This window comes from Protopterus annectens, chromosome 1.part0, assembly GCF_019279795.1.
Source record: "Protopterus annectens isolate FY-2018-M chromosome 1.part0, PAN1.0, whole genome shotgun sequence".
Classification (NCBI taxonomy): domain Eukaryota; kingdom Metazoa; phylum Chordata; order Ceratodontiformes; family Protopteridae; genus Protopterus; species Protopterus annectens.
Genome location: NC_056725.1, coordinates 1832419791 through 1832440313, shown reverse-complemented (window position 1 = coordinate 1832440313; position 20523 = coordinate 1832419791). Strand labels below are relative to the sequence as shown.

The 20523-nt window shown below is 38.2% G+C and overlaps 1 protein-coding gene and 1 non-coding gene across 2 annotated transcripts in view; one reads left to right on the top strand and one right to left on the bottom strand.

The window, feature by feature from the left end:
• PLCXD3 (phosphatidylinositol specific phospholipase C X domain containing 3) overlaps positions 1 to 20523 on the bottom strand; it is a 967154-nt gene that overhangs the window by 191611 nt on the left and 755020 nt on the right. The gene's annotated exons all lie outside the window — the stretch shown is intronic.
• On the top strand, positions 19152 to 19224 carry TRNAR-CCU. The gene has a single exon. It is a non-coding gene; the product is annotated as a tRNA-Arg (tRNA).

The window sequence follows — 20523 nt, the reverse complement described above, 5'->3', positions numbered from 1 at the left end:
GCCTAGCAACTGTTGTAATGAATGCTGGCATGCCAATCATAGTTCATACCTCTTTGCATTATTTTTATGACTATGGAGTTTAGAGTCCATTAGTATATATATCTCTTCTCTGTGATGCTGTTAATGATTTATTTTAGCAGTTGAGGGATAGAACCTTCATGATCTTTTGTCCCGGTCCCCTTCAATAAACACATCACACCAAATGACATTTGACGACCTTTATTAAATTTCCATAACAAATGCATTCTATGAGCACCTGCAGGAATGCATGGATCGTGCTATCCCAAATAAAACCAAGACTCACTCCTCCAAAAACAGGAGACCGGTCTGGTGGACCCCGGCCATAAATAAGCTATACAACAGAAGGAGGAAGCTACTACATGACAAAGCAAAATCCCAAAAAGGGAAGGCATCTCTGATCAGTATTAGCAAGAAACTTTGATCCCTCATAAAATCATCAAAGGCCAGTTTCGAAAGTAAAATTGCCCTAGACACTAAAGATAATCACAAGGCCTTCTTTAGTTATGTCAGGAACATGGGTGGAAACTCACAGATATGCTCTGAATTGTTGCATAACGGTACAAAATATACCGAACCTACAGACATAGCCAAGATCCTGGCAGACAGATTCAGCGCAAACTTCTCCCCCCCTTCCCCCCCAAAGGAGCAAATGCCTATCCCAATTGAATGTAACCTCCCTGACATCACAGATGCACAGGTGAAAGCTGCCCTCTCCAAAGCAAAAAACACAGCATCCTTGGTACCGGATGGTGTCCCAGGCTGTGTCTTACATGAGCTCCAAGAAGAACTGAACCCTCACATTAAGTCACTGTTCAAACTTAGCCTTACTACAGGATATGTACCCAAAGAATGGTGTACAGCTACAGTGATCCCACTCCACAAAGGTGGTGCCACAACGGACCCCGGAAACTATCGCCCCATAAGCCTAACTAGTCTGGTCTGTAAAGCTATGGAGCGTATTATCATGGAACTCATAAACAAAGACATTGGGAGCCTCCAGACACTGGACCCTACCCAATTCGGCTTTGTTAAGGGCAGATCTTGCCTCTTAAACCTAGTTGATTTCTTTGAAACAGTTACCAAAGCCATAGATGAGGGCAAGGTAGTCCACACAGCCTACCTGGACCTCATAAAAGCCTTCGACACAATACCCCACTCAGGCATCATAAATAAGTTTACTAGCTTAAATATCAACCCCCATATCACAAGATGGGTTGCAAACTGGCTCAGAGATAGAACCCACATGGTCAGAATCACAAGTGCCATGTCCGAATCCAAACCAGTTACAAGTCGCATCCCACAGAGCTCAGTTCTGGGACCTCTATTGTTCGGTATGTACTTCTCTGAGGTTCAGGCTAACACGGGGGGATTATGGCTGACAAAGTTCGCAGATGACTGCAAACTGTGGGCCATAATCGAATCTCCAGCTGACACAAGCATCCTCCAAAAGGGTCTCACAGAGACAGATGCTTGGTGCCAGAGCCACGGCCTCAAGCTAAATGCTAAAAAGTGCATAGTCATCCCCTTTGGGAAAAACAAGGTGCCCACAAATTACCACATAGGTGGTAATCCATTAAGTACGGAAGAAATAATTAGAGATTTGGGGACCATCATAGATAGTAATCTCTCCTTTGATAATCACATTGCCAAAGTGGTTAGAAAGACCTTCTATATAGCCCACCTTATCACAAAAGGGTTTGCATCTAGATCAAGAGAGGTCATTGTGCCCCTCTACTCATCACTCATCAGGCCCATAATTGAATACAATGCCCCTTTTGGGATGTACCTTACCCGACACCTGCAGCAACTGGAGAGACCCCAAAAGTACCTCACCAAGAGGATCATGGGCTACAAATAGATGTCCTATGCAGCTCGACTAAAGAAACTCCAGCTCTACTCAGTTGCTTACCGCCTACTCAGAGGCGATCTATGCCTGACATACAAAGCCATGTCAAACCCAGAATTAATGGACATGCTCCACCTCATAAAATCCAAGTCCCTTAGAGCTACACGCTCCAGGGACCTAAACCTCAGCACAAAAATAAATAGGACATGCTGGAGGGACAGATTAATTTACCAGAGGCTCCCCTCACTCTGGAATAGAATCCCAATTCATGTTAGACATATCCCCCCGCTGACCCTCTTCAAGCGAAATTTGGACGCGTGGATGGTAAATCGCAAATTCACCCCTGGGATCTCTCCTGTGCCCTGCTAGACAGAGGCACAGTAAACTAATCTTAAAAGGGTACCTTCTGTGACCTACTTTACAGAGGCACAGTAGGCTAATCTAATAGGGAGGTGGAAGCCAAATACACTCTGGCTAGGCTTATAAATGCCATAGGGCAGATAGCCTAGTATCTACCTATGAACCTATAGCTTTATTCACCAAATTCATTAATTACAACTATTCATAATATAATTGATTCTAAACACAGCAGAACATCCTTGTAATGTTAATCAGGGCAGCGTACCTACTCACCCTGCCCCAGTAAGCAGCGTCCGTACCTTTGCTTGCTTACTTTACTTATGAAGCACCATCCTTGTAATGTTAATCAGGGCAGCGTACCTACTCACCCTTCCCCAGTAAGCAGCGTCCATACCTTTGCTTGCTTACTTTACTTATGAAGCACCATCCTTGTAATGTTAATCAGGGCAGCGTACCTACTCACCCTGCCCAGAAAGCAGGTTCCATACCTCTGCTCGCTTACTTTACTTATGAAGCAGCATCCCATCTCACTTCATACACCATTCATTGAATTACCTTCCACTAAGTAAGCAGCATCCTTAACTCAGCTTGCTTATCTATTCAGCAAGCTTCCTCCAGCTGCTCATTTTCCTTTCCCCAGGTCTTTGAAATGAACATCCATACACCAGAGGTGGAACAGAAGAGGGCAAGCCTATCCCTCTTCTCTGCCAACCAGCCTGACCAGGCTGATCCCTCTCCCTTCTACCCAAAATTGTTCAATCCACTTCCCATAAAGGGAAGGGTCAAGCCAAACATCATTTGGTGTACCCATCATCTGTAAAGCACCTTAGAATCCCGTCATAAACCCCTTTACCATGCCACCACTGAAACACACCCAATGAAACTAAATAAAGTAGGATTACCGTGACCCCGTTGTAACACCAGAACATCCACACCAAGAGAGCACATACCCTTTTAGCCTACTTCCTTCAAAGCTAAAATCATGGCTCAACCTGAACGGATTGACAACCTATAACCACAACAAAAATCACAAACTATAACTCCTTGAACTCAAATCGACACCCAGTCAAAACAATTAGTATCAAGTCTCACACCCAGAACCCTGTCAACTGTGGCAAGTCACCTTATCTCACCAACTATCCAGTTCTAGATGTGCAACAACTCAATTACCATAGGGAATAGTCTAACTCCAAAACTTTAATGTCTTAACCTTAAATGGCAGAAATCCAGCACCCCTTAACCTAGTTCCTGAAAACTCGCTTATACTCAGCAATTAAGTACTCTATGTGCCCAGCCATAAACACCCCCAATTCACTCATTACCAAACCATCTTAGCCCATGTTTGTCCCTGGCCTTTCACCTCAAAAGCTCTCTTTCCTTATGTTACCTATACCACTAGTAGGTAATTAAGACCTGTCCTACAGTTGCTGTATCCTGTAACTGAGCTTCCTTTAAACCTTCTAACTCCCCTGTAACAATGCACCCAGTTTCTTAAACTACCCCATCACAGCCACCTACCTACCATGCTTCCTAAAACCCTATCTACAAAATTCACCCAGACCCCAAGTGAAATGATCCTTGTGCTATTCTGTAAAACCTTAACCTGGTATGTAACATTAACACTACCTACTCAAGGGACAAATTTGTCACCCCAAAAATACCATCCGTTAGGAACAAAATCCTGCATTCTGTCAAACATCTTATTGGCCCTTCCCACACATACGGTTTAAACAACTGGATGAGTGAATACAACCACCCCAAGGTTCCAAGAAAGCAAGGATTGAACTTCACTGGCTTGCAAGAGCCATAGGGCTGTAGCCTAATAAGTTCCTGTGCTCCTATGCATGCCGTGACTTTCTTCATCCTGTGGGATCCCCACACTTCCCATAAACCACCCCCGACAGTTTTTCCCTTGGCCCCTTACCTACCTCTTCCTTACTTATCCCCTATACCATTGCAATAATCAGCTCCCACTAATTAAACACGGAGCTCTAACTTGCCTTACTAAGGTGATTACTCAGACCCTCCTTTTGCCCCATTCCAGTGGCAAGAACATCCATCCTATCAAAACATCACCTTTCAAATCCCCTTTTCAAGCCACCGCATGATGCCTTCTGCACTTCAGCAATCTTTAAAGAAAAGAAAAAACAATAAATTCTATGTGCACACATACCAATAACTACTTAACATGGAGGCACTGACAAGGACCCCTGCCACCCCATCAAGTGTTTGCCAAACTCTACACCAGAGTATGGCACCATCCCCCCCACATCCCCTTGGACAAGAGTGATAAGTGCTACCCACAGAAAAAGAGCCAAACTTGTCTAGCTTTTAACCATCCCCGAGCCAGTAGCCTAATAACTTCCTATGATAGTAAGAGTGCTGTGACTCCACTCCACGTACCTGAACCCCGTTCACATTGATGTGCCTTAATGAGCACTAAATAAAATGCATTACCTGTAACCTCATCAAGCCCACTGCAGGAACTCAAACTCTTACCTATGGCCAATGGCTGTTGCTCCCTTTACTATTGAATGCAAATGCCCAAAAGCAGGGACAACTTTCAACGTTAATCTAACATACTGAATGGTTAATAGAACAAATTGTACAACCAATTAACCCTGAGATCAGAAACTCAGATGCCTGTCCTTCACTGACTAGCAGTGTAAATTCCCTACCAAAACTCAACAACTTTAAAATCCACTTACTTCCGTCAGTAACAGTTGCCCACTTGTGCTCCCCATGTGTAACCTCCTCGCTCGCCACTGCTTCCATCATCTGTGAATTCACTGTATATCGCTACAATTGGTACTCTGCACACCACCATCTACAAAGAAAAGGGCAAAAGTAAACCCTCTAATATGTAAAGAGAAGGCTCCACCTTATACCCACCTATTCCAAATTACAGCCGTGACGTTCCAAGACCCCATCTGCAAGAAAGAAAAAGACATGTAAATGATCCAAAATACATACACACATTCCAAGACATCTTCAAGGGCATCCTATCCTGCCAATGCGGGAAGGAATGTACCACTGCCATTCACATCTATGACAAAGCAGCCATAACTGAAGCTATGCTTCCAATGACCCTATCAAATACCCAAGATAAATTTAACTACCCGTTGAGTATGTTAACTAAACCCCACACGTGAAGGGAACTATAAATATCTACAACCCGGGAAAACTTGCGATTCCAGACCACATCCATAAGCACCCTGTATAAGCCGAGCTAACTTGTATTGTAAAACCATCTGCCTAGCGCTTAACCTTCCATCTCCAAATGAGGCACACTAACCAACATAATGTGGAACAAATGGACACAACACAATTGCTGTTTATAACCATAAGGTGACTCATCTTTTTTTTTTTTTTACACAGTTCCTTTCATCATTGAAATTGCCCTTGCTTGCTTTATTTACAAAATAGGCTTTTAACCATGCACATTTACCTCTTCTTAATAAGATTTAAAAACCTATTAATTATCTGAAATACTTCCTTTGATTACTTTACAATCCACAAAAGGTGTTAATAACATTGCTTAAATCTGATCAACTACCGAGTATTATTACCAAAATTAGTTTGTATAATGGCACCATCTTGTGGTCATTTATATCATTACATTATTCTAAAGTTTGATAATTTAAGAGGAATGCTGTGAAGCCCCCCCCACCCACGTGACCGTACCAACGGTCAACCCTCCAATAGCAGCAACTGCACATGAACAGCAGTGAAAACCCATCCCCAAGCCCGCGAATGACACCCATACCACTGTACACCTAATAGCCTATTTGAAGTCAAGCCCAAGAATTCCCTGCAACTAGGTCACACATCCCCACTTATCCATTGCAATTTTTAGCTAGAAAAGGCACACACAAAACTGAACCCTACCCTTACACCCACAAACCCGGCAAGAGAGAGTAGAACCACAAAACCGAACCCTACCCTTACACCCACAAACCCGGCAAGAGAGCGTAGAACCAAGCGGCTCCCTCAACCTACCCCCTCTCTCTCTTTTTGCCATGTTTTCTATTCTTCTTTTGGAGAAGCCATTGCCCACAGCCTGCCAAATGACCCCCAAAACAAGACTCACCACCTGACCAAAAGCAGCCACAATCACCAAACGTGGGAGAGAAGAACCCCCTTAAACTCTGACAGCACTCATTCAAGGCCACCGCCGCCGCACTACCCACACACAGCATGTGAACACACCAATGGGGAACAAAAACCCAAAGATAGGCACAGGTTTCAAACATTGCTCCCACAAATGTAGAAATTTGCTAGGACACTGGTGCCCATCCCAGCATGCCGCCCCCTGATATACGATCCAAAACCAAATGAATATCATTACTTAGTGCCTCTGAAACCGTTATTGCATGGAGAATAAACTATGCTATTAAGTGCCATAGTGTCATTCACACAAGCAATGATGAATAATCTGCCCAATGTATAGTCTGCCTTAAATGCCTGACCTTCATCATTGCAGTTCTGGTAAAACCACAACTGAGGAACCATTATTTATTTTCATGATTTATTTATTTATTTATTTTCTTCAAAACACGATTTAAGCTCAGACACATACCTCTCAACTGTCCAGCTTTGCTTCGTATCCCTGTTATGTCCCCAATGAAAACTGCGGCTTTCAGGCAAATCATGGTGCTTCCCCAACCCTGATTACCTGAGGAGTGACATCCGCAACCACTGCAATTTTTTTCATTTTTTTTATAACGCCATTGCTTGTGTGTGTCTCACGGCCTATGGAAAGACCTTCACATGAGATTGATTGCAAATAATTGAAACACAGATCTCTGGGGATAACTAACAAGATGTACCTTAGACTTAATAATGAATGACAGTGCAGGTTATGGCCCCTGAGGAAGGTTATGTATTAGAATGAATTATCTGAAGGGTGGAATCTGAAAAGTACAAGCAAATTACACAGAAAATCCACCCTGCAACTCAAACTGTAAATGGACTGGTCAAGTGACTGAGAAATCTCTCATACAGCATCTGCTTAGTTGGACGATGCTATTTAGAACTTAATGCAACAAATGCCTGCCTCTCAAAGACACTGTAAAACTGCAACAATAACTCAATCGGTAACCAAGGAAACCAACGAGATCATTTAATTTTACAGTTGTGAAAGGAGGGTGGGAGGAATTCACCGAAATGCAAAGGAAATAAAATGTCTGTTACCCACCTTTCACAACTATAGAATTAAACGAAATGCAAAGGAAATAAAATGACCGGTACAGATGTCCTACGGCCCAGGATAAGAAACATAAAACCTCTTCCTACTTTACTAAGTAATCCACGATAAATGCCAAATGCAAGGAAAATCAAAGGCACAATGCCGCACCCAACTATACCACCTGCATGTACTTACTCCTCAAACTCTCACTACCCTGAGATTAACCCCTAACTCCAGGCCCCTCTTCTCATAGGGGCACTGCCAAACTCTGAAGTACCACAAGCAATGAACGCAAGCACCAAAAGGGAGAAACCAAAGCTAACATGCCCCACCAAACTAGTTAAAGCACAAAACTTAAACGATCAAATACATTCCCAACCTTGCAAGTGACTTCAGAAATTCACTACTCTCACCACCAAATTCAGAGGGGGAGAAAGGGAAAGAAAAAACTACTACAGCCTAGCTCCACCATACTTCCCCCTATTAATCCAAGGCGTACCTATACACTGAAATACCTCCAGGTCGTCATGAACGTAATACTTGCTGTAGCAAGTTCACGCCAAAATGCTTGCTTAACCCAGCTACACTAGACTAAACCTCTTAAGCCCCTCCTCATCATTATATCATTTCCTCCTAACCATCCCTGCCTCCACTTAACCCTTTCACCTCCCCAACCCACTAACCCCCCATGAAGATATCCCGGGACAACTTGGTTTGTTGCCAAACTTCATTTATCTCCATATTAATTATACCTTTTTCTCTAGGACTTTTCTCTTTTAAAATCTTTCATATCTTTGTGAATAACATTTTTGATATCTTTAAATTACTATTTGAACGTTCCCCCTTCCACAATTTTTTTTATACAAAAAGCTTTTTAAAGCAATATTATGCTGTATGCAAATACCTCTACAGTATCTTTATTTTCCTTTTATTTTTCTTTGTCATTCATATAATAATATATTTGAAGATCTTAATTAGGTCCTTTTAATATAATCAAATATCCTTCTCTTACTATTTTCAGCATATTATCTCTTCATGTATTTCCTCCCCTAAATTATATGTTTTTCTATCATGCTAGTTAATATCCATTAGGAGATGGTTTCATAAAAACAATTTGCCACTGGGTCACTCTGGCACTGGAACATTCTGCAGAAAAATGAGAATGCCTATTTATAGCATGAAATATGCGAATGACCAGAATGAACAGAAAAATATTTCATTTTGCGATATTTTTTACTACTTGCTGATAGCAATTGTAGCTCCCATTTCTTCAAATATGCCTGAAATGTAAAATCAAAGATTGTTGTCTGTAATTATATAATTTTTTGTTTCATAACACTTATTCAAACTATACTTTCTGCACTTTTCTTCATAGAAACATGGCTTCAAGAAAAATAAATACACTTATTCAAACTATACTTTCTGCACTTTTCTTCATAGAAACATAGCTTCAAGAACAATAAATACATCTAGGTAAGTTTCTAAGATATCCCTGGTTACATATGGAAGCATACCAACACCAGCAGTATAGAACTGCAGTGGTGGTGCTGCGGTAGCGTTGTCGCCTCACAGTTAGACGTTGTCCTGTTTGATTCTCAGCTAGAGCGTCTTCTGTGTGGAGACATGCGTGAATGGGCATACCTTCATTGAAGGTTGTGCGTCAGGGCCGGCAACTCGGCACATAAAAATCTACTGCCAATCATTAGCGGACCGGAGTTCTGCTGTGGCGACCCCTAACCGGGAAAAGCCGAAAGACAACTGAAAGAATAGATTAATAAATTTGGTGGCAATTTACCACAAAACTCAAAAATCTTAATGTCGCTGACTAAAGCAATGGAACAATCTCAAGAGGCAAAAACACAAAACTCAAGATTACTTCCACGTTAAAGTAATACAGATATACTATTAATTCAGGAATGTGTCATTAAAGTGAGTCTTCTTCATTCCAACCCAGTGAGACAGAAAAAATAGCATCTTAGCATCCAAATAGTTAAAAAAATTCCATGTCAGAAAGTTCCCCCTCCTAAAGGGTAAATGAAATCGAGGAATGCCACTACACTATGCTCCTCCTCATGTAGAAGAATAAGTCCCCCAAACACAAGCTGAAAAGTTTATACAATTGGTGAAACCTGAAACCATAACTCAGCATGAGAAGAAGTTCCCTCTCACTCAGATCAGTTGCTCAAATACAAAACAGAAAAAGCATTCACAAAAAAGTCAGCTTGCAGCAAACCCCAAACTGTAAATTAGTGTGGTCATCAGCAGAAGATGAATAGATGTTATGTTACAACAGCATTAATCTTAAAACAGTAACAAAGTACATCAGCTGTTTCACCAGATACCAGGTCTGGTATCCAACCTGGATTAAAATAAAAGAAAAAAATGAAAGTTAAGTAAGTCAGTGTAAACTTTAATAATCTACACATTTTCTGTGTGACTAAAAATGAAGACGGCTGCATTTCAATATTCCATACCATAGTGGCCAACTGTCATCATCTTGTTTCTAAACAAAACATGATGTGCTTGAAAATTAGTTGCTAGAAAGTGTCTCAACATACAAAAATCTCTGTCTGCTTAAGACAACTTACCTAGTATGTGCGAGTTAACATGACCCATCTGACTGCACTACCTTTCAAGCAGCCTTGGGTATTGTTAGACTATCATTACTCTTCATAAGTGCAGAGGAAGATTATTTGTTCTTTTCAAGTTATTGTGTTTCTGCCTCTTTTACTAGTCTCCTTTGGATAACAAATATTTATACCATTAATATTTCACACTTGACCAGTAACAACAAACGTCGCTGTTAAGAACACGTATTCCCTCTGCTATATTTAAGACTGGTGAATGACAAGTGTTTGTTTAAAATACAGACAGCTTCAAAATGTGTCATCCAATATGAGTATGTTGTTTTGTAAGACAATTTTCTAAAAATAAAAATAAAATAAAATAAAAAAGATAACACATTCAAGCACAAAAAGAAAACCAATGCAAACCATTTAGATAAAAAGAGATTATGTTTCACTTTTAGCAAAAAATGTATAAGTAACAAATAAAACTTCTAATATAACAGAACAGATGAATAAAAAAAGAACACAGGGAAATGATAATCTTCCAACACCACTGAGCAGTTTATTTCCCTGTAATTCCCACCTAGTCAGGCATTTTTGTTACATGTTATATACAGCATGCAACCACATATGCCTCACAGTCTCACAGCTGGGAGACATTCTAATAGATTGCTTCTTTAATGTATAGTCATAAAAAGTTTGTTAATTTGGGTGACAAAACTTCACAGTTACCACAGACAAAATAGAAGCTATATTATGTCTTTTCTTAGCCCAGCACTGAGCCGCTTTCTCCATTTGGCATAGTTCAGTCTGTCAGGGGAAAGCCAAACCGTGTGTCAGCTCCACAGGCATGGCCGCAAAAAATCTGTTTTACAAGAATAGGGGCTTTTTGCATGTAAATGTTATTACTCCCTGTGTAACAATGATTAAAAATCACAGAGAATACTGCATAAAACCAGAGAAGAACTACAATTCTGTAAACCAATAGAGTATTGCTATACCCACTCAGTTATCCACACGTGTTATCACTTACAATGCACAACAAAAGTTTAAAAACATATTTTCAGTTTGGCCTTAACTTGTATTATTCACATTTGGTTTTAGCAGCATAGCCTAGTTAACAATAGCTTAGTTTGCATGGATAGTTTTTTCTTTACTCAGCTGTCTGAAACAATGCTGCTGATTACTGACCATGCCTTAGCACTGTTCAGTTCCTGGGAAACATTTGCATTCCTTTAACCTGGCCTTGACTTTTATAAAAGCAGTGTAGTGCTTTACTACTGCATCTAGTAAATAAACAAATATTGTGTTTTGAAATAGCTGTAACCTTTTAAAGCTATGAAACTATTTTTTATACATCTAAATGGGTCTATATTAAAAGCACGAAGGTTTACTTACCTGAATACCTAAATGCCGACACGTCGTCATCGAACTGCAAAAACATCGATCGTCCTGAAGTGCGAAATCTGAAACGTCGAATTGTCATGGTTGGCCCTTCTGCTGTATAGCTCCGTAAGGTAAGTGTGCGATAGTTACGGATCTTAGTGTTAGGGTGCAGGTTAAGGTAAGTGCATAGATGGTAATGTATGTGAGATTTAGTGTAGGGTTAGAAGTAAGGTTTTGTTAAGTGTATGTGTGTGGATTATTTAGTTTGTTTGGGTATAGCTTCTTAAGGTAAGTGTGTGATAGTTACGGACCTTAGAGTTAGGGTGCGGGTTAATGTAAGTGCATACATGGTGGTATATGCAAGATTTAGTGTAGGGTTATTAGTAGGGTTTAGTTTAGGGTTAGAAGTAGGGTTTTGGTTAGTGTATGTATGTGGTTTATTTAGTTTGTTTGTGTAGGTAGTATGTAGCGGGAGGTAGGGTGGGACAACTATGACGGTTCGAGTTTTTGAATTTCGCGGTTTAGGGTGTTCGGTATATTTGCGGTTCGCAGAATATGTGTCGGCGTTTAGGTGTTTGGGTAAGTAAACCTTCGTGCTTTTAATATAGACCCCTTCTAAACTACATTCTAAGAAGGATTCAGTGATGCCTACTAGACTAAGTAGCATTCCTCTCAACTGTACAGATATTCACAAAATATCCATATTTTTGCCTCATATTTTTAGTGCATTTTTCATAAAATTGTGATTTTCTAGCAAATTATCAAAGATTTCAGTCAGAGAATAATGACAGACTGAGTTTCAGAGTTCATACCCTTTAGAAAATGTATGTTAATGCAAAACTTGTTATTCTAAGAGCAATATTTAAAAATTGTTCTTATTTTTGTGCCTTTGTCCTCTCATTATTTATGACTTTGTCCATATTTCTTGCTCTAAGAGGCTGAGAGTTATGCTGAGGAGGCTGTGTATTTATTCATAAGGCTATGATAATCAGTAAAGAACGTAAATGAAGCAAGTGCACAGCAGTCGGCCATTCTACGCTGTGCCCAGTACAACGTATCTCAGAATATGCCAACTGCTCAGTCTCAGTGATTCAGAAACAGCTAAGTCAACATGGCTACCAGATACAGCATGGCTGTTACTGCATAGATGTAAATTGGCATTTTCATGCATACACCTCTTTATCCAATGGACAACATTTTAAAAATTAAAAACAAATATTGGAAAAATGGCTTCATATCTCAGCAATGAGGGATAATTATCCACACTTACAGTTATGCAGATGTGATAACAGGAATTAGAGAACCGCATGTCTTGTAATTTGGACTACACCATGTGGGAGGTCAAAACTGCATATCTCAGTTGAAAGGAAGTGCTAAATTATTCATGTCCTTCCATTACATTAATTAAGGTAATCCAAAAGGCTAGAGTGAAGTCTAGTCCCACGTGTGACCCAGAGGGTGACAGGACTAAAAAGAAACAGAGTAAAGCAGGATTAGTTGAGATAAAATTACTTTAGCTAGCAAATCTAGGATACTCTCTGATACCCTCCTTGTGGGAGGAATAAAGACACCTTGTGGAAATTTCCATAGTTTATTCAGTAGATGGACAAGAGAACAAGAACACTTATCCATCTACCTATTTAACGAATAAACTACTTGAATCTTCAAGAAGGCATTTTTATTCCTCCCACAGGTAGTATATCAGTGAGATTCTATATCTTCTAGCTAAAGTGATTTTATCTGGACTAATCCTTTGTACTCTGTTCCATTCCATTAATTCTGAGTCACAATTTGACCTTCCCAGTGAAGTATAAGGTGCATGGTTTGCACTCCTTTCTTTGAATTGTCACCCAAAATCCTGTCATGTCACTTCACTGGCAGCATTTATAGAAGGACGCTCTGATACAAATACCTGCCCCACAGTTGTTTTAAGACATTCCATTTAATTCCTAAGGAAACATGTATGATGATAGGTATAGGGCAAAAGGATTAAGAATTATTATGTATATTTGCACTAGAAGTGCCATTGCCAGTTCAGTCTGTATAACAATTTATTCTGTTTACTACCTTTACAAACACTGCAAATGCATGAAAAAAATACATTTTGGCTAGTCAGCCTATATATCCTGGTTTAGGTAAGTGACTACTTGTAATTATGTTATTAAAAGTAAGATTTAGTACAACATAATTAAAATGGGATAACCCAAATGAACTAAAATAAAAACATCCAGTAAATTGATAGTGGAGGCAGAGTCACACTTTATTAAACATTAAAATTCAATTAGTTAAGCGCTTTTGCCAAAGGTAATAGAGTGGGATGAAGCCAAGCAGAAGCTTGGACTGCAGGTTAGAGACTGCCTTCCCTATTAGGAGCCTGTAACAGATTATAGGCAAAGAGAAAGCAGTACAGCAATAGTAAGAAAAACACCGGCTCTAGGAAATATTTAGCTGTGTCTAGCCTAAAAGCTGCTGTTAAAAAATGTATAGTTAGTAGGGCATGTAGCATATTGCATGATAACTATGAGAATTACTCGTACGAGGTTAGAAAAGATTGAGGAGACAGAATGCAAAGCCAATTTACAAATGAACGCTGGAAGGACATCTTTATGGCTCCAAAGTATGCAATAAAATCCAAAAGGTATAGGAATTTTGTGTTCGCATGGATACATTACACCTCAAGCAGCCTTCAGAGAGTTTTTCCTCAGTACAACAACTGCAGGAGATGTGATGGGAAAGAAAGAAGGAGCATGTATTTGGGAATGTAACAAGTTGGCAGATTTCTAAAAATTTTCTACAGAGTACTCTGTCAAAAATACTAGGTGACCAAATGAAAATTATTATTATTTATTTTTAAGCTGCAACACAGGATCTAAATTGCCAGATATAGTAAGGCCTTACTACGTTTATTACTATTGGCTACCAAAAAAAAAAAAGCAATTACTAGAAAATGGAAATCAAAATCTAAACCAATTGTAATTGAAGAACTGAATTTTACAAAAGATATAAAAAAGGAGGTGGGAAATTTAGATAAGGGAAGGAGCAAATCACATGACATAAATGGAATCTGTGGAAACAATATATGTAGAATAATATTTAGTAGGAGGATTGAGGTTTATAGAATGGCAGAACTTTGAAATTTATATAATATCAGAGAGGTGATAATAAGGAAACGTATGTATAATGCATGGAAATAATTAAAAATGTTACTATTCTTCATGTATTTCTGTTATTGCATACATGCCTATGTCACTATTTATAATGTGAAGATTTAATACAGATATTTAACAAAGTTGGAGATGAGAAGTCTTGTATTTTAATGAATTGATCTCTTGATCGAAAGAACTTCAGGAAACAAGAGAACTAAGAGGTTTCATGTAAAGGTAGTTATCATGATCATCAAAATGTAAGTTCTTTTGTTCTTTGTACTGATGCCATTCTAGCAGCATCTCTTACCATATATTTTGTCCCAGTGGGGATGCCATAATTCTACACCTTACAGGAAGTGTTAAGATAAAGCAGCTTTGCTTTGCAGATTACCCCTTCACCTCAAGACTTTAGGTTTGATAGTATTTGTGGCACAGCTGTACTCTGCTGAAGCAACCAGTTTATTACTGTTCAGCATGGTTACGCACTACATCAAAATGATCAATAATGGTGCAGTCACCACCTTTCTTTTCCACTGCTAATATTCTCATATATGACAGATGCATATTGTTTGTTAAGGGGCTATGCAGACACTCTTTCAATGCACATTGGATCCTTGACTACCTGTTTGATAAATTTAAATCTGTACTCTGTAATTATACACCACATATTAGATGTGATTGCAATAACAGACACAAAAGGTTATACCTCATTTACATTGGTTTCTGTACCTGTGGTATTTAATGGTGTGCATACTGAAAGCTGTAGTATACAAAATATTTGCCTTGTAAAAGTTTGCTGACACCGTAATAGCAACATACTTTTATGAATGCTAGTCTACATTTACTACAAATAGAAGTTTTTAGTGTTCAACACATCTGAGAGTTGAGAGCTTGTAATCTTCATCTGTAACATTCTGTGACTCACAACTGTTTAGATTTAATTAATCCTTGCCTGCTCTGTTGGTCTTATTTATGAGATTAGATCTGAATGTTGCATTTGTTTCTTTATTTACAGGAAAAGATGTAAGGTCAGTCATAATGTTTCCCCCCTGTGGTGGGCATGGAAGCACCTGCGAATGCCAGCTTCATCTCATTCCTGCTTATTTCAGCAAACGGAGGTGGATTTATACTCATTTACTTTTAAATGTAAGGAAAAATTAAAAATACTGCTGCCTACTTGTACATCTAAGAAAACTATTGATTGTCCTGTTTTTCCACTGTATAAACTGTTACTACACAAGAGCATTAAGCCACATTAATTGCATTCATACAAGTGCTATTCTGTTTATCTGCCATGCTGCCCAGCACTGGGCCAAGCTGGCCCACTTGAGACACATCACTGGCTTCCACGTGTACTATAGCCCCATAGTTCCATAATCTTTACCCTTTCATAAGCATTAAATTATCTAAGTAATCAGACTTGCCTATGTTGCTAACACAGAATGCTGGGTTTATTACTTAATTCACAGTATCAAAGTCTCTGGTAGATAGAACTTTTGCTAATTGAACTCAAGTTTTTGGTATATAACATGCAAGTCTAAAGCAGTCCTCCAGGATGATTGTTGTAAAACCTTCTGATAGATGTATACACATCTGTGTTTGTTTGCTAACTGTAGAGTGTGTAAACCTTACCCTTCTCTACCTCACATCACTTATCTCCAGTCTGCAACTCAACCTACGTACATTTCACTCCACACACATAATTCCTTTGTAGTCACCACACTTCTCTCTCCAAATCTGCCTAACCAAATTCCATCTTCAGTGTTTCTTCTTGCAGGCATTCTCCAGTTATAACTATTCCACCATCTTCTTTTGACATATGCACTTCTACTATGTGGCTTGAAATTAAATATAATTGCAAAGCCATAAATGATGCAAACAGATTCTGAACAGTCCTGTTTGAATACTAACTGGACTTGCAAAACTTGACCTCAAGTTAAGCAAAATCCCAGTAGTATGCAACTATTTACATTCCCTTTACTGAATCACTTTCCTATAACTATCAGTATAACAAACCTCCATAAATCTCCACCTCAAAGGGAAAAAAAAAAAACTCTTTTAAGCACAGGACCACAACACATCTCCAGCTTGAAAGCACTCTTGGCTAATTGTTAAAAAGGTATAATTAGTAAGGCATATTAAATACTACATAATAACAATCAGAGGACATTAGAAATCATTGGAAAGAGAGACTGGAAAAGCAGTTCATAACGGATCAAAGGAATGACATTCAGTTTTCTAGTATGCAACCAAGTTTAGAGGGTTTAGGATTTTTGATTGGAAGAGTTTGCATAGGCATTTTTAAATCCCAAGTTGACTTCCGATAATTTTTCTTTAGGCGGGTAGCAAATGCTGGAACTATGATGGGAAAGGAGGCAGGAAAATGGGAACGTGTCTTCTGGCAGTGCAAAAGTTTGTAGATTTAAAAAAAAAATTCTACAGAGTACTCTGTCACAAGATGTTGTGGAGCAAATGGTTGTAACTAAGGAAATGATTCCTTTGAGCTAGGATACATGATTTGAATTGCCTAGACATAGTAAAACCTTGTTCAGTTTAATGTGACTGGCTGCCAAAATACAAGAATATGTAAATCAAAGTGTAAGCCAACTTTAATTAAAGTACTGAACATTGTAAAAAAGACAAAAGAGCCAGAGGTGTGATCTTTAGAAAAGTGAAAGAGCAAATTATATAGGAATAAATGGAATCTGTGGGAACAGTACATGCAAAATAATGTCCTGGAGGAGGAGTTAGAATAACAGAAGGCAGGACTTGAGCAATTTATGTCATGTTAGAGGGAACTGAAATTGCTGAAAGCATATGAATACTTCATGAAAACAACAATGAAAGTGTTATATATTGTTTTCTTTTCTGTTACTGTATGTGTATCTATGCCACCATTTAAAAATGTTGTGTTTAATAAAGATGTTCACCGGGAGCACACCAATAGGAGGTACGAATGATGTTTAATGAGGCAAGCCACAGCAGCAACGGACAAACGAAGAACAAGTACAGACCACAAGAATGTTTAAACGCTCTCCAAACAAAATTAGCGTTTTCGTTACACCTTCATCAGAAACACTAACAGCAAATACAAGATTCTATATATACATCACCTAATAAAAACTAATTGACATTTAACATCAAATTAAAATTGATTGAATAATGAAATAGTTCAAATTGAAACAATCCATGTAAAGCAGTATGATGCAAAATAAAACAAGGAAGTATACTAGAAAAGAAACTCTTGTCTATGTGTTTGCTTTGATTGACGAATATAAACATCTAATCAATAAAAATATTGAAAATAAATGTATATAGAAATATATGTATGATTGTATAACTAATTGATTATAAAAACTTTATAGTCATAAGTATATGAACCTATCATGTTTATGTCATGAACATTGGAAATAGTTCATTGTGACAAGTGGTATGTATAAAAAATGTATATATAAAAACTGACAAAAAGTTAAAAATGTATATAATGTATGTATAATTGTATAAATATTGAATGTTAATTAATGTATGTAAAAAGTATATAAATAGATGTATATATTTGGTGTATATTAAAATTGAAATTAAAAGTATGTGTGAACACTAAAAGTTAGAGTTTGGCTTGCCTTAATTTCAGGACTGGTTTGATAGAAACCATGTCATTAAGTCCTGGAGGTCTAGAAGCATCTAACCATAATTGCCAAAAAAGGTCACGATATTCTAGGCGAGCTTCCCACATACCGCCCCTAATGTCCTTGTTTACTATTTCTAGGACAAAAAAAGTGAAACTTGCATCCTTACAATCCTTTTTGTGACGATATAATGCATTGTTAATATTTTCCTTACTAATTTCATAGTAATGTTCATAAATTCGTGTTTTTAGTTTCCTTTCCGTCTTACCTATATAAAAGGAATTACAAATTTTACACAGGGCGATATATACAAGTCCTTGGGAAAGACAATTTGCGTAACATTGACTATACAAGACCTTACTTCTGCTTGATAATTCTATATGTGAAGCATTGTGAAAGACAAACCAGTCCTGAAATTAACATGACTTTTGCATAGGATGAAGATTATTGTTGTCCTCAGATTGCTGCTAGATGCTAACATATTGATTATGGGTAATGGGAATAAATGTATTATATTTTGCAAAGGCATATGGTCTTGCTGACCCGACATTACTCCACAATAACCTTTTAATAACTGGCATTGGTCCCAAAGTATCCAAATGGTCTTTCCTATCAAACAGATACTTCACAGTTAAAATTTGAATCTCTCACTCTCTTTCACTCTTTGGTTCCCTCTAAAACCTCCCCATTACCAAAGAAGACCACAAAGTCAATCCCTGCCTCTCTGTTGCTCTCTGTTTTCATTAATAAACCTCTGTTAGTCCTTTGTCATACTCCATTGTTCCTATATGCAGTTAACATACTCATTCATAGATCAGGCCACTGCCATTCTGCCTAAAAAGCACATTGAGAATGACCTGCTGCTGCTGTCAAAATGATTTAAAAATTGTCACTTCTACTACAAAGTTCAAAAACTAAATTGCTGCATTGTGACATAAAGCAAAAAACTGACCTCATCCTCCACAAACTGGCACATAAATGATATCGACCACAACCACTGCAAGTAATCAAATCCCAGTGGCCTAATGGATAAGGCATTGGCCTCCTAAGCCAGGGATTGTGGGTTCAAGTCCCATCTGGGGTGATATAATCTTGAAACCTAAATACCTAGGAGTTCAATTTGGCATACCACACTGAAAACAAAAATAAAAGCATTACACTGCTGGACATGGAAAATCTTACATTTTATATCATGTGACGTATGGAAAGCAACTGGTAAAAACCTTTTCATTCCTATCTGGAGTACTTCTACCTGTGTTCACATCTTACGCCAAAAAAAATGTATTTACTTCTCTATATCAACTCCAGCAAAGTTTGTTATCCCTCACCCCCCGCCATCTTGGACATGCATGTACAAACAATTGTAAAAAAATGCTAAATGATAACCTATAAAAGAGAGAGAAAAACTCTTTCTCCTTTCTTTTTAAACTTCCAAAGCTGAATTCATTCAACTTTCTAATAAGCAGACTTGCCCATTTAAATTCCACCTCTTACCTTGGATTCTACCACAGTAATACTTCTGTACTATATATTCTATACACAGAACTCCATTGCAATAGCCACAGTTTTTCCATTTTAGATACAAGAAAAAGGAGGCATCTCAACCTCACTAAAAAAATCTAGACTTCCACACAGATTTCCAGATCTTTCAAAGAACATCTCCATAAAATGGCAAAGAGTAACTGCTTCACTTTGAACGTTACCACATGAAGTATACTTCACAATTTAAGACCAGCTCAATGCCTGCTATTAATTTGAAACATGAACTTAAATGTCCAAATGAACAAATTATTTGTACAATGAATTTGTGTGATTCCAAATCAACCAAATGAATATCACTTTTTCTTTAGATACTTTTAGGGGATTGTGAATGTAATTAATTATAATAAAATATATTTTTACATGCGCTTAAACTCTTGCACTGAGTTGTTTTTTTAAACATATGCTTAATTTATTCAGTTCCAAGTAGCAGGAAGCTAATTAATCCATTCCATAGATGATGTCTGTCAAAAAGTCTAAATTGGAAAAAATGGCTACCTGCGGAGAGTTTAGAAGTGTCCAGGGAAAAAAATGAAAACAAAATGCCACTGAAGTATGAAAAACATGTCAAATTGAATGCATAGATTCAAAGAATAGCAGAGAGAAGCAGGGTACTTAAACAGCAAAAAGAACTGGAAGAAGACAACAGAATGGTAAAGACAAGAATATTTCTGATACTATGGGAAACATCCAGGTAAAAATTTGCATGTTAAAAGCCATCGAAGGGAGGGAATCAAACAAAAGCAAATACTACGAATGAGGTGGCAAGCATATACAGAACTATCCAGTAGTACCATAACATCACTCATACAGATGACGGTATATTTGCTTATCTTGAGCCAAA